Below are 17370 nucleotides of genomic sequence, written 5' to 3' on the forward strand. Positions count from 1 at the left end.
GATATTAAACTCGTCTGATTTACGGCTAGAATTAGAGTACATAATCTCTAAAACATTAGAGATTACATAATTGTCATGAAGAACGAAGATAATTGATATAGAACGATACGTAGAATGATGATTATACTCGAGGTACAGAATGAGATATTGAGGCATGGATTGTTGATGGTACAAGTGCTATTACTGATGGTACTGTTGGTGCCGATGATGTTGCTGAAGCTGGTAAATTTTGCACCATATTCTCCAAATTGATTACTCGAGCGCGAAGTTCGTTGACTTATTCTATTATTCCGGGATGATTGTCGGTCGAAACGAGCGATTGAATAAGGTTTAGAATATTAGATAGAATATAATCGTGGCGAGATATTCGGGAAATGAGGGTGAAAATGGTGTTTCGTACTGGTTCACCGGTAAGTGCTTCGGGTTATTCGTCAAGAGGGCAATTTGGTTGGTGGAAAAGATCGCCTTCTTCGCGTCTCCATTGATTAAGTCGGCTACGAACCCATCAGATGAATTGAGGATGGCTGATTGGTTGGTTCATTCTGGTGACACTGCTTCCGGAGCTTAGGTGAACATCCATGTCGGAATAGCTGTCGGATTCGAGGGACTTGAACTAGTTGTGAGTTCCATCAGATACGGTTAGATAAAGGGTTTTTGATATGAAATGGTTTTCAGATATCGGATGATATTCTAATTACATAGAATACCTGTCTATAGTACAGAAGATCCCATAAATTACGGAGGGAATTAAGGAAACGTGTCAGATAAAGTCTACACTAACATATACACTAAGATATGGATTAGCAGATACGCTAAGATATGAATTTGTCTATACACTAATCATGCAATCAATGCAGTAAGATGTGTCTAGACTAAGAATGATAAGCAGATAATTTTCTAAGGATGATAAGCAGATGATTTCCGACTAGAAATGATAAGCAAAACTTTTGACATGCAGACACGGTCGAAGTCCAGACCCACTAATGCATCTAAACAACTATCACTTACACACACTAATGCAAGACCTGGTTCGCTAAGACCACCACTCTGATACCAACTAAAAGGACCCGTCCTAATCCATCCGGACGAATACATTACATTTAGCTACATCGCGAGGTACTTGACCTCTATATGATACATTTTACAAACATTGCATTCGTTTTTAAAAGATAAACTTTCATTACATCGAAAGTTGACGGCATGCATATCATTTCATAATATATCCAACTATAATTGACTTAATAATAATCTTGATGAAGTCAACGACTCGAATGCAACGTCCTTTGAAATATGTCATGAATGACTCCAAGTAATATCTCTAAAATGAGCAAATGCACAGCAGAAGATTTCTTTCATACCTGAGAATAAACATGCTTTAAAGTGTCAACCAAAAGGTTGGTGAGTTCATTAGTTTATCATAAACAATCATTTCCAATAATATAATAGACCACAAGATTTCATTTTCATTTCTCATAAATATACGTCCCATGCATAGAGACAAAAATCATTCATATGGATTGAACACCTGGTAACCGACATTAACAAGATGCATATAAGAATATCCCCTATCATTCCGGGACATCCATCAGACATGATAAAACAACATCGAAGTACTAAAGCATCCGCAACCATGGATGGGGTTTGTTAGGCCCAATAGATCTATCTTTAGGATTCGCGTCAATTAGTAGATCGGTTTACTAATTCTTAGGCTACCAAGCAAAAAGGGGCATATTCGGCTTCGATCATTCAACCATATAATGTAGTTTTGATTACTTGTGTCTATTTCATAAAACAGTTATAAAAGCGCATGTATTCTCAGTCCCAAAAATATATACTGCAAAAGCATTTAAAAAGGCAGTAATGAAACTCACAATCCAATATTTTGTAGTAAAAATATTCATACGACGATACCGAACAATGCAGAGTTGGCCTCGGATTCACGAACGTATTTCATTTGTATATTTATTATTATACATAATTGTAGCCGAACAAATACATATATAATTTATTAGTTATATCCTTTTTATATTTATATATATGTTTCATTTATTCATTTTGTATATAAAATATTAATTTTTGTTAAGTTATATGTATTAAATATATAATTTTTATATTAATAACAACAGTTATAATGATACTAAAATAATATTAACAATGGTAAAAATGATTATAATACTTGATATTATTAATAAGATAATAAAGTTAGTAATTCTATTAATCATACTAATAATGATATTAATGATAATAAATGTAAAAATATTAATTTTAATGATAATTATGATAATGTTTTTTAATAACTACATAATGATTCTGTTAACAATATTAATGATAGTTTTAGTGATAATCGAAATAATAGTTGTTGTAAAAATGATAATAGTAATAAATAGTAATTTTTAATTATAACAATACTAATAATTGTATTCATATTAATAATAATGATAATATTTATAATAATACATATGTTAATAATAATAATAATCATAACTCTAATATTTTTATAATGATACTAATACTAAAAAATAATATTTTGTATCATTTTTATAATAATAATAATACTAATAATAATCACAATCATAGTAATAATAATAATACGTATACTAATAACAATGATAATTTTATAATTTTAATCTTAATACTTTTAAATGATATTGATAAGGATAATAATAATAATAATAATAACAATATTAATGATAATATATTAATAACAACAATAATCTTAATCATAATAATAATAGTAATAATACTTATAATGCTCTAATGCTATTACTTAGTAAAAATATTAAATGATAATAATCATAACACAACAATAATTATAATATAACAATAATCATAATACAACAACAACAATAATAATAATAATAATAATAATAATAATAATAATAATAATAATAATAATAATAATAATAATAATAATGGAAATGAAAATAAAAATAAAAAGTGTATACCCTTCTTATTGCTTTTCTGAAGAAAAAAATTTCTCCGGACAGAACTCGGACCCATGACCTCTCGCTCACCCGCTCGCTCCCTTAACCATCTGATCTAGCTCGCCTTTCTATTATAATACCCAATTCTATTTTCTTATAACCCGATTTTCCCTTGTTCATCTTTCTTCTTTACTCATCGACTAGGGGTTCCCAAACAAACATCATGACAGATAAATTACTTAGTGTAATTAAAAACAGAAACGTTTCATTTTGGATTTTTAGATTAACAATCAAAACCAATCGGGAAGAAATTCAAACAGACTTAGTCTGTTCTGCGAAAAAAAATAACTTAAATTTCAATTTTTGATTCTAGTTGTTTTTAGCCCAAGAGTATAACATGAAATAGGTTTCAAATTACCATTAGAAACTTTACAAATCAACAATTGCCTCAGAAACTGCAAAGCGAATTCAAATTCTTGGATGAACACATGGTTTGACTTTTTCAAAAATAAGTTTGACTTCGATAATTCGAACACGATAGGATGAAATGGATTATGAAACTTTGTAGAAATATTTAGTAATATATTCCTAACAAAACCGCATTTTTGTTTTTGTAAAATAATTCGAAATCAAGCTTTTTGATTTTAAGGAACATGAACAGGGGGTATGACTGGTTCAACATTTTTCTGTTTAAAAAAAATCGACTTTTCTATGTGAATTGGGTTGTGTCTGAATAATTTAAGGAATTGGTAATTCTTTAAATCAATCTGTAATGTTTTGTAGTGATTATCCGGTTCGACATATACAGTTTACTCAAGTACGGAAAATATATAAAAATTAAAAGATGAAATTACCCTTAACTGATTTTGGATTTGGTTTACTGTAAAGGAATCAACTAGCAGATAGGTACAAAAGTCTATACAGAACGATCGTGATATTATACTGAATCCTTCATGTAATTCGTTGGTTATTCTTTTTAATAAATAATTGTAAATATATTATTAATAATAATTCTAATAATAATAATAATAATGATAATAATATTTACTAATAATAATATTACAAATTACAAATGATATTAATAATAATGATAAAGATAATAATAATATGATAATAACATTAATGATAATGATAATAAAATTAATGATAACAATAATAAATAATAATATGATGATATTAATAATAATCAAAATGATAATTTTAATAAGTTTATTAATAATAGTTAACAAGAATGATAATAATAATAATATTATTAATGATGCATATAATAAATTGTATTATTTTCTAAGAATATTCATGATAATAATGATTTTAATGATAATGATAATGATAATAATTTTAATTAAAATTTTACTACTCATTATGATATATTAGTGATATTAACAATGATAACAATAATCCTAATATTTATAATTCTTAATAATAATTATACTTTCAATAATTATAATACAATTATAATAACTGATAATATTTAAACTACAATTATAATATATACATAAAACTAATATTGATATTGATATTAGTATTAGTATTAATAATGAAAGTAATAATAAAGTTATTATAACGACTATATTCTTAACTTGTATTTACATTTAATATATACAATTTATTATTCATGTAATTTTTAATGGTTATCTATATAGTAACTTACATTAAGTATTAATTCTTATATAAGTCCATTGGTCATAATTATAAAATGCTCGTCAAATTAACCTTATTCACGAAGTCAAATATTCCAACTAATTAGGGATTAGAACTGTAACAAGGTTTTAATACTTTGTTAATAATTACACCAGGTTATCGACTTCGTGTAATCCAAGGTTTTAATACTTTGTTAACAATTACACCAATTATCCTTGTATGTAATCCACCACTGTTTTAATTAGTCCATGATACATTAATTTATTCACTTTGGCCAAAATGAATAATCAATTACCCAATCCAATTGATTAATTAAATGATTGTAAACGATATCGTATAAACGTCACTAAATAGGACATTCGTAATCATTTTAATAATTATTAGATTAACTAATTTGAAGATAGGTTCGACAGGTTCCAACGAATTGTCATTCAATCAGACAATACCCCCCCCCCCTCCCCAACCTATTGATAGTCAATAGTCCAATGTTTACAAGTGTCGGTATTTTGTCCAAACCCTTATTATGGTACAAAATCCAATAACCCCGTCTTAATATTTTAGCCCAACATCACGATTACTTCTGCTCAAATAAGCATAATAATAACTTAGTTACGAGACATTAATTTTAAAAGTAAGAACATAGCCTACAGTGGTATTTAATCGCGTACCGTTACACGGAAAGAGTTCCGACTTACAAAACATTAAAACATTCTTACAATAACCTTATTATTATTAACTTAAAATTAAAATTAAAATTATAAAATATAAATATAAATTGAGATAGATAGATAGAAAATGGGTTGTAGAATTCGAGCAGAATGCGTGAGCTTTTATAGGCCCACTTTGAACTGTACAGCTCCGCGAGTGCGGTACTTTTGTGCCTTACAGCTCCGCGAGTGCAGAGCTTCGGATTCCAGCTCACCGAATTGAGTAAACGTGGGCTGCTGAATATTATAATATATAATATAATAATATATAATTATATATAATTATATATATATTATATTATATTCTTGTGCATAGTTGACTTGTAATTTTAGCTCCGTTGAGTTGTACGTTGATGCTCGGTTTATGTCTCAGTTCCGAATTTTCGAACGCCTTTTCATATGCTTAGATATCTTGTATTTTGCGTTTTGCGGCTTGTACTCTTATCATTTTTAGGCGTTTCTCATCAATAAATTGAACCACTTGGATTGTACTTTGTATTTTTTTAGCTTTTTGGTCATTTGCGTCTTCAAATCGTCATTTTCTTCTTTTGTCTTCGCACTTATTTATTTAAACGAATATTACATAAAAATAGAACAATTGCAACTAAAAGCTTTACATATTGGAAGGATATTGCTATGAAATATAGTTTCCTTTTTAGCATTATCAAACATGCTTTAAAGTGTCAACTAAAAGGTTGGTGAGTGCATTAGTTTTTCAATAATATTCATTTCCATAATTTTTAATAGACCACAAGATTTTCATTTCCGTTTCTCATAAATATACATCTCATACATAGAGATAAAAATCATTCATATGGATTGAACACCTGGTAATCAACATTCACAAGATGCATATAGAATATCCCCATCATTCCGGGACATCCTTCGGACATGATAAATTTCGAAGTACTAAAGCATCCGCAACAATGGATGGGGCTTGTTGGGCCCGATAGATCTATCTTTAGGATTCACGTTAATTAGGGTGTATGTTCCCTAATTCTTAGATTACCAGACTAAAAGGGGCATATTCAATTTCGATCATTTAACCATATAATGTAGTTTCGATTACTTGTGTCTATTTCGTCAAACATTTATAAAAGCGCATATATTCTCAGTCCCAAAAATATATATTGCAAAAGCTTTTAAAAAGGGAGTAATGAAACTCACTATACTGTATTTTGTAGTAAAAATACATATGACGTCATTGAACAAGTGCAAGGTTGGCCTCGGATTCACGAACCTAAATTAAGTATATATATATATATATATATATATATATATATATATATATATATATATATATATATATATATATATATATATATATATATATATATATATTGGTCAATAGCTGTCTAATAATTTAAGTCAGGTCATAGTGTATCACAATCCTAATGCTCGAGATTATCATGCAAAAATCAATTTGATTCAAAATGGCATCCAAAATCTATACATGTTTATTATATAATTTAAATATAGTCGTTATATGTATTTACATATATTTATCAAATTTGATTAGAGTAATTAATATAAGTCATTTATTAATAAAATTTGTATTAAAATTTAAATATGATAAAAATGTATATTTTTTTTTTATCTCAAGTAATAAAATTTATTAAATTCATTTAATATCATAAAAATATAGTGGCATGTATTATTAATGTAATTATTTTACGTGTTGGTAAAAATATCTTTGTATCACATATTTATTCGATAAAATAATATTGATAATAATAATAATGAGTAAAAGTTGTATTATTTTGTAATAATAATAATAATAATAATAATTATTATTCTACTAATAATAATAATAACAATATTTATATTTACTGATGATGATATTAATTATAATAAAATGATTATTCTAATCATGATAATTTTAAAAATAACAATACTTTTTATTATTAACTGTAAACATAATAATATTTTAAAAAATAATAATTCTTATTCAAAATGATAATTTTTAATAATAATAATGATATTTAATAATAACAATGATATTTCTATTAAAATCATAATTTTAATAAAAATGATAGTTGTAATATTTATGATACTTTAATAACGATAAAAAAATAATAAAATGATAGTTTTGAAAAAAAATATTAATTATTTTAATAATAATAATAATAATAATAATAATAATAATAATAATAATAATAATAATAATATTGATTATTAGTTAATGATAATAATGACGATAATAACGACGATAACGATAACGATAACGATAACGGTAACAATAATAATTATTATTTTAACAATAATACTTAAAATTATAGATAATTCAATTGACGATATCTTTTAATCCGTTCATCGAAATCATACGCTTTCTAAATGAAAGGTTATTAATTTTTCGCCAGTTTTCCAACGACATGCATATCATATACCTTATCTGTAACAACCCGAGTTTTTCCGTTAAAACTTCCGTTAAATACTTGACGATCGTTAGTTAAATCATACAATTTTCATACGCCAATTTTTTTTTCCAGAATAGTTAACTGTGACTACGTGAAACTTTTTCGTATTTAAAGTAATTAAATGCGTACTTGATCCTTAGTGGATTACTTGAATTAATATATTATATTAATTAGTGAACTTAATTCGGTTGACAAATTAAACTAGAAACGACACGATTAAAGTTAATCGCCTAGAAAACTTTTTAAGTTAACGGAACTCAGAAAAACGATAGAATAATTATTGTTAATAATTATTGAACTCACGAAAAAAAATTAATTTATTATTTACTTAATGAATTAAACACGGTGATTTTGTTTCAACGACTAGTTAATGTTCCGGAGATTCGGTACGGTTAACGGCACTCGAAACGAACCACGCGCGAACGAGCTTTTACACAAAACGAGCCCGAGACCCGAGCCCAAGGCCACATGGACATGATATCAAACTTCATCATCCTTGGCCCCATGAGTATCCAATGCATGTTGACTATTAGTTTAGGCCCATGTTTGTTGACTAATTAGTTTAGGCCCATGTTTGTTGACTTTTGATTTTTATGCACTAAGTAACTAGTTAGATAATTCTCTATACAATTTTAATCATTCATTCCATCTTATCTATGAGAAAATGCAGCTCATTCCTCCTCCCTCTCTTCTTCTTCACATCAAACACACACACACACAAATCAACCATCAAACTTGCTTGTTTGCTCTTACTCGTTTGATCAATCTTGCTCCGATCGTCGTTCTCTACGCGCTAGTATAAACAATTTTGTGATCAAAGGTATAATTAGCTGAAACCTAATCTTTAAAATCAGATTTTTATTAAGGTTTCATAAATTAGGTTGTCTATTGCTCAAGTCTTGATGTTTGTTGATTGTTTAATGCGTTAGATCACTCGTTTTGTTTATTTGTTGCGAAAACCGAATTGTATATTGCATGATCAGTGAATTTTGATTTTTCTAATGCATTATATTATATGATAATTAGCTTCCTTACGAAAAACTATTAATTTTAGGCTTTGGATTCGCTTGATTTCGTTTCCGGATGATCAAGTTATGATCAATTGAAATTAACGTTGTGTTTTTGTGATTGATTGGAAATTCTGGGTTTGATAGACCACGAATTGGATTGTGAAATTAATATCATTAGATAGGTAATTTAAAAACACTCAGGTTACACTAGGATATCATGTTGTTTGCTTATGTATAACTTGAGATATGCTTGATTTAGTGAAAAAGTGGATTTATACAGCACTTGCATGAAAACAGCCTTGTATGATAAAATGTGTTAACTTCTGGATTTAAATATTTGCATATTTGAAATTTACACAAAAATTACTTCACTTTTCATGTAGATATCATAGTCTAATTGTATCTAGATCTTCGGATAATTGCGTGCGAATGTGACTAACTAAACTAGAATCGAAACAGCAACTTGCTCTCTGTTTTATACTCTGTGGTTTGTGTTTATTGAATTAGCATGTATGCTTCTGGAAAATGAATCTTAACATGATATGTGACATATGGTTAGTTAATGTCAATCTCTGAAACCTTATGCATTGAGCACAATAGAGCCATACTTTATGTAAATTCTGATTTGAGCTGAAAAACTGAATGTTCAACTTGCATGAATAAACTGTACAAATTGGCTAAACTAAAATTGATAAATTTTTGATATGTGTTAGTTTAACTTGTTTTTGAACTATGGCCACTGGTCTTGTATCTATTGCATGTTCCTAACTCCGGTTATAGCTAAAACCAAATCAGTGCGCGGTCAGAAACTGACTTGGTGAACCCCAAATGTATCCCTTCTGATTCCTGACTTTTAATTATCGTATGAGACCCTAGCTGGACTTTTTGGAATCTATTTTAAGTATATTTATGATCTGGAGTTTTCCATGTTTTCATGAATTATGTACCATGAGATAATATGCTAAGTATGCTACGTGTTCATGAATTTTGTGCACAACGATAAACGGAAATTGTGAAAATGATTATTCATGACCTGAAACGTGTTGTTTGGCTTAGGTTTGACATATTGACTCATATTTGACATGAACCTACTGATGTTGACTTTAGTTGACTACTTTGACCAAGTTTGACTTTCGGTTGACTTTGTTTGACTTGCATGAATTAGTTGACTGTATGTTGACTTCTACTTTGAAACGCGTCGATTCGAGCAATAAGACAACTTATACTATGAAACCACACTTGTTTAAGAAATATTTATTGACCAACCTAAATACATATACTTAGGTTGCATTACTCGGCTATAAACCGTACAAGTAAATTGTCCACTTTTCAATCCGAGCTTTATTCAAAGGTGAGTCTACAGTCCCGCTTTTTACATGTTTTCGGGGATGAGAATACACGCTGTTATACTTACATTATCAAATGCTTTTTGTATTGACACGAGTACTATATCTGCATATTGAGTTTGTACACAAAGCCTCTAGCTTGAATACTTTAAATACCATCGGTGTAGGCACAATTTAGATGGACGGATCCGTTAGGTTGACAACCTCACCCGCTATAAAAACTGTGGTGCATTTATTTTGAACATAATACATTCGTACAAGTGTATAACATTTTTATTAGGTAAAGGCGGGTATAGTGGATTCTATACTCGGGTCATTGCTAGTATTCAGGTGCTCATAGATTATGCAAACGTTTCGCAACTTGGAGTTGTACTTGTAAAATCTCTTGGTCAAGGAACTTAAACTATTTTCTGATAACTGTTTTTCAGATACTATACAACATCATTTAAAACTGTGGTTTACGAACAAATGAGATAAAACTTGACATGGTATTGTCTACGAATATTTGAAACTTGACATGGTATTGTCTACGAATATTTGAAACTTGACATGGTATTGTCTACAAATGATTGAAACTTGACATGGTAGTGTCAACAAACTTTTGAAATGGGACACGGAGTTGTCTACAAACTTTTACCATTGAACCTTGGTGGTCTTCCACTAATAACCGTTTTCGAAATGTATTTCTTAAACATACTGTATTGTTTACTTAAAACTTGTAGATTCATTCAACATTATTGTTGATCCATTTTGCGTGTTTTATTCTCAGGTATTAATTACTTCCGCTGTAGAATATTGCTGTTACGTAGAAGTCAAGCCAAGCACTGGGACCAGAGTTAACATTCCGTTAAAGGGATTTTTGACGGGGTGTTACAGTATGGTATCAGAGCTTTGGCTATAGGGAACTAGGATACATTAGTGTGTCTAACCGTAGGACGCATTAGTGAAGTCTAGTCTATAGCCGTGTGTCTTGGACGATTTTTATGCACCGTACTTACACTGTATGTGTCACTATGCTAGATGTAGAGCTACACATTACATCACGTACATATACACCTTACACTCATATGATATGGACTTGAACTGAACACCATACTACAAAACACATACGTACACACGACGCGGGATTTAACTAAATTAAGTTTATTACGCCATCTGGAACTTATTAAGTGATGTCGAATGGAAATGTGAGATAGCGTAATGTAATGACCGAGATTACATTACGGTAACTCATATAGAAGTTCCGACATCGCAAAATAAGGAATTGGGAGCGAGTCAAGTAGGTTACTTGGATAAATACCGTTTAGAACATAAACCATTTAATTTCAAATATGAGTAGAAATTTACACGGTACGATTTAATTGTTATTATAACCTATAAGGAGCGTGTAATCACGTCACAATTCGTCACTACCCGACACTGTCCGTCACCCCTAATTTCTACTTGGCACTAGGAAGACACTGCCTGGACATACTCATCATCTTATACCACTACTCCTTGCTATTTATCGTTGGTTACTACTACTCAACGCCGCCTCTCACTACTAGTCGCGACCGATCACTACTTCTCACTGCTTATCATTTTTGATCCACCGACATCTTACTGCAATTATTGTACCAATTACATATAGGCTAATCCTGTCGCTATCATACTTATTATATTAGATTTTGTCTAATATATTTCCTAAATTTCCTCTGTAAATTACGGAAATCTTTTTGCTATATACACGTATTCAAGGAGACAAACATAACATCCAACACTCAATTCATATCAAACCCTATTCCAAACACATAATATGGATTTCTCATCTGATTCATCGAGCTCCATGGACAGCGTAACCGGGACGAACGAACCTATTAGCCATCATCTTTTCTGGATGAATTGGGGGTGGGTTCGTAGTCGACTTAATCAATGGAGGCGAGAAGAAGGCGATCCCTTCCACCAACCGAATTCACCTCTTGGTGAAGAACCTGAAGCACTTACCGGCGAATCAATCCGGAACACCATTTTCACCCTCATTTCCAGGATATCCCGCCACGAATATCTAATATCCAGAATTCTAGATCTTATTCATCCACTTGTCTGGACCGCCAATCATCCCGGAAATAGTAGAAGAAGTCAACGAGCTTCGCGCTCGAGTAGTGGCTCTGGAGAATATGGTGCGAAATCTAAGAGCATCAGCAGCACCAGCAGCATAACCAGCACCACCAGTACCATCAACATCACCACCAACAGCATCAGCTTCACCAACAACAACATCCGCATCCCACACCTCAACATCACACTCGGTACTTCGGATATCAACATCATACACCCCATAGATACCAAGGAATATTAGTAATTGTGACTCAAGATGTATTGACTCATTCTTCCTGGAAAAAAAAATTTATATATGTATACTTTATATATATATATATATATATATATATATATATATATATATATATATATATATATATATATATATATATATATATATATGGTTTGGAACAATAATAAATCTTTTCGTACTAAACTATTACGTGTGAATCTTAACTAGTATGTACTACTTGGTTAAATCATATCACTAATATGCTATGATGTACATCCTTCGTTAATGACTTAACAATCATTAATCACCGCTTCAGCACAATAAACTCCATTTCATAATAAACTAAGTGTATTATTCAAATACATGTTTGATTTTTCACTTCTATTTTCGATGTACTCGAAACTTTCTAGAAAACATTATTCGTGCCTTGTAAATTTCACAAGAACTTCACGAGCATCAATATCATATACCGAGGTATATCAATAAACAATGAACGATGAAGTATTGATTCATAACTTCATTAGCGAAATATTTCGCGACAATTATGAAATCTTTAAGGTTTTGGAGATTATCTTCAACCGTAAATCAAATGAGTTTAATATTATATTAACTCATTAAATCCATGATTACATCTGAAGAATATATACGAATATATATCTTCATAAAGATTGTAATTAAAAACTCTTCTGTACAAACTGTAAATTGTAAAAATATTTAACGGGTAGGTAAAACCCGAGAAATATTTATATCTCACATTAATATGTTACATTATACATTCTTCAAATTCTGATTCAATAATCAGTAACTATACTAATTACACTCACAAAGATATGTGTATCCGTTCACTAAAGAACAACTGCTACATATTCTGATTTTGACATATCGGAATCTAAGTAAAGCTTTAGCAAATGTTATCTTCCTAAAGATCACTACATTCATGAATTATATTCATTTGTATTCTATGATGAATTATCACATCAAACCATCGAAATTATCATTCATTACTTTTGAAATCAACAACGCCTATTCGTCAACCATTAGATCCGTTAACCATTACAATCAGCGTTTAATCATCTAAAAATAAAATCTCTTGAAACCATCTCGGATTGATAACCAACGATTCAGATTCGTTAACCTTGAGAATACTGACGAAGCAGCAAAAGCTATAGATGGTCTTAATGGCCAAAAGTTTGATAATAAAGAATAACGTATTGAAAAAGCTCAGATTTGGAACTGAAAAATGGATTGAGCTAACCATGAAGGAGACCAAGGACAAATATAAGGACCAAACCCTATATTCAAAGAATCCAGGTAATTCTGGATTCGATGACATCTTTAGAGAATATCTTGCTCCGAAGTCATGCTGAATTTCTAATGAAAGATGATGATTCACAGACCTTACAATCATCATGAACCATGTTACATAACTCTTTCATTCTATTTAATTTCTAAACATATCAAGGAAATATATTTCTTGATGATTCGGTCTTTTTCGGATATTCTGGTAATTTGATAAATCAAATCGTGCTATTACCTTTCCTTTCTACTTTGTATATTATGATCATTCGAAACTCCATACCTACGAATTCTGGACCATTACTTGCTTGATTTAAAGTCAAGAAGAGAAAACAAGATGAAAACGGATACTATGACGATGAACAACGAATGTTTCTGCATCATCACCAGCTATTGATCCGTATTATTTGACCATGTATAGAAGAACAAGTTGAAGATCTTCTTGGATAAAAAGCACGAGTCTTCGAAAAATAGGTCAGAATATAAAAAAAAACAACAAACATGGAAGATCATAAACCATTTATATCAATAAGTATCGAAAAACAGAGGAGTGGTAGAATTAAAAATACTGTCACCCCTAGAGCATTATAGAAGAACAGAGATTCTTTCGGTGTAGACTAAAAAGAAGAATGACTGCATACACAGTCAAAATATTAACGAAAATCAAGAGCGGATGAAGCATCTTCACAGAATTTTTGAAAATAGAATTTTGAAAGTAAGAAGATTGAGGTTGAGAAAATAAGGACGCAGAGATGATTAATTTATATCAAAACTTTCTACCATAGCAACGCGTCAGCCGATTAAGATAATCGTATAAAAAAAGATTCTAATTTCCTTAATTACCGGATCCAAATCTCACAGATTTCAAACGATTATATTCAAATCCCTTAAATTTAGGAGAATCAATAGTGATTACATCGAAAAGTCAAGGCGGAAAACTATTACTTCAATACATCCATTAGTGACATATTCAGTCGTATTTTTACACGTAACCGAATAATTTCATTCATATTCTTGATGATAAGAAATTCTATACACTTAACTCGTATTCATTACGAAACCTAACGGACCTTAGAAGTCCATCCGTATAGAGATCTCGAAAGATTATTTAATCTTATCATATTATTTGACGAAACACTTGTATATGACCAAATTCTTTTATTAAAAGAATGTATGAAGGCTTACGTCTGGAAAGATAAACTATTCAAGCCAAGTATAAAATTTATTTGCAAACTTAGTTATAGAATTCAAGCTCACGTTGAAACGTGGATTTCTAATGATACGAAAATATTTTATTTTCATCAATAACTGCAATCATCCAAATTTCGGGACGAAATTTTTAATAACAGGTGGGTAATGTAACAACCCGAGTTTTTCCGTTAAAACTTTCGTTAAATACTTGATGATCGTTAGTTAAATCATACAATTTTCATACGCCAATTTTTTTTTCCAGAATAGTTAACAGTGGCTACGTGAAACTTTTTCGTATTTAAAGTAATTAAATGCGTACTTGATCCTTAGTGGATTACTTGAATTAATATATTATATTAATTAGTAAACTTAATTCGGTTAACAAATTAAACTAGAAACGACACGATTAAAGTTAATCGCCTAGAAAACTTTTTAAGTTAACGGAACTCAGAAAAACGATAGAATAATTATTGTTAATAATTACTGAACTTACGAAAGAAATTTAATTTATTATTTACTTAATGAATTAAACACGGTGATTTTGTTTCAACGACTAGTTAATGTTCCGGAGATTCGGTACGGTTAACGGCACTCGAAACGAACCAAGCGCGAACGAGCTTTTACACAAAACGAGCCCGAGACCCGAGCCCAAGGCCACATGGACATGACCTCATACCTCATCATCCTTGGCCCCATGAGTAGCCAATGCATGTTGACTATTAGTTTAGGCCCATGTTTGTTGACTAATTAGTTTAGGCCCATGTTTGTTGACTTTTGATTTTTAGGCACTAAGTAACTAGTTAGATAATTCTCTATATAAATTTTAATCATTCATTCCATCCTATCTATGAGAAAATGCATCTCATTCCTCCTCCCTCTCTCCTTCTTCACATCAAACACACACACACACAAATCAACCATCAAACGTGCTTGTTTGCTCTTACTCGTTTGATCAATCTTGCTCCGATCGTCGTTCTCTACGCGCTAGTATAAACCATTTTGTGATCAAAGGTATAATTAGCTGAACCCTAATCTTTAAAATCAGATTTTTATTAAGGTTTCATAAATTAGGTTGTCTATTGCTCAAGTCTTGATGTTTGTTGATTGTTTAATGCGTTAGATCACTCGTTTTGTTTATTTGTTGCGAAAACCGAATTGTATATTGCATGATCAGTGAATTTTGATTTTTCTAATGCATGATATTATATGATAATTAGCTTCCTTATGAAAAACTATTAATTTTAGGCTTTGGATTCGCTTGATTTCGTTTCTGGATGATCAAGTTATGATCAATTGAAATTAACGTTGTGTTTTTGTGATTGATCGGAAATTCTGGGTTTGATAGACCACGAATTGGATTGTGAAATTAATACCATTAGATATGTAATTTAAAAACACTCAGGTTACACTAGGATATCATGTTGTTTGCTTATGTATAACTTGAGATATGCTTGATTTAGTGAAAAAGTGGATTTATACAGCACTTGCATGAAAACAGCCTTGTATGATAAAATGTGTTAACTTCTGGATTTAAATCTTTGCATATTTGAAATGTACACAAAAATTACTTCACTTTTCATGTAGATATCATAGTCTAATTGTATCTAGATCTTAGGATAATTGCGTGCGAATGTGACTAACTAAACTAGAATCGAAACAGCAACTTGCTCTCTGTTTTATACTCTGTGGTTTGTGTTTATTGAATTAGCATGTATGCTTCTGGAAAATGAATCTTAACATGATATGTGACATATGGTTAGTTAATGTCAATCTCTAAAACCTTATGCATTGGGCACAATAGAGCCATACTTTATGTAAATTCTGATTTGAGCTGAAAAACTGAATGTTCAACTTGCATGAATAAACTGTACAAATTGGCTAAACTAAAATTGATCAATTTTTGATATGTGTTAGTTTAACTTGTTTGTGAACTATAGCCACTGGTCTTGTATCTATTGCATGTTCCTAACTCCGGTTATAGCTAAAACCAAATCAGTGCGCGGTCAGAAACTGACTTGGTGAACCCCAAATGTATCCCTTCTGATTCCTGACTTTTAATTATCGTATGAGACCCTAGCTGGACTTTTTGGAATTGATTTTAAGTATATTTATGATCTGTAGTTTTCCATGTTTTCATGAATTATGTACCATGAGATAATATGCTAAGTATGCTACGTGTTCATGAATTTTGTGCACAACGATAAACTGAAATTGTGAAAATGATTATTCATGACCTGAAACGTGTTGTTTGACTTAGGTTTGACATATTGACTCATATTTGACATGAACCTACTGATGTTGACTTTAGTTGACTACTTTGACCAAGTTTGACTTTCGGTTGACTTTGTTTGACTTGCATGAATTAGTTGACTGTATGTTGACTTCTACTTTGAAACGCGTCGATTCGAGCAATAAGACAACTTATACTACGAAACCACACTTGTTTAAGAAATATTTATTGACCAACCTAAATACATATACTTAGGTTGCATTACTCGGCTATAAACCGTACAAGTAAATTGTCCAC

The sequence above is a fragment of the Rutidosis leptorrhynchoides genome, chromosome 9 (assembly GCF_046630445.1).
Source record: "Rutidosis leptorrhynchoides isolate AG116_Rl617_1_P2 chromosome 9, CSIRO_AGI_Rlap_v1, whole genome shotgun sequence".
In the NCBI taxonomy this organism is placed as follows: Eukaryota; Viridiplantae; Streptophyta; class Magnoliopsida; order Asterales; family Asteraceae; genus Rutidosis; species Rutidosis leptorrhynchoides.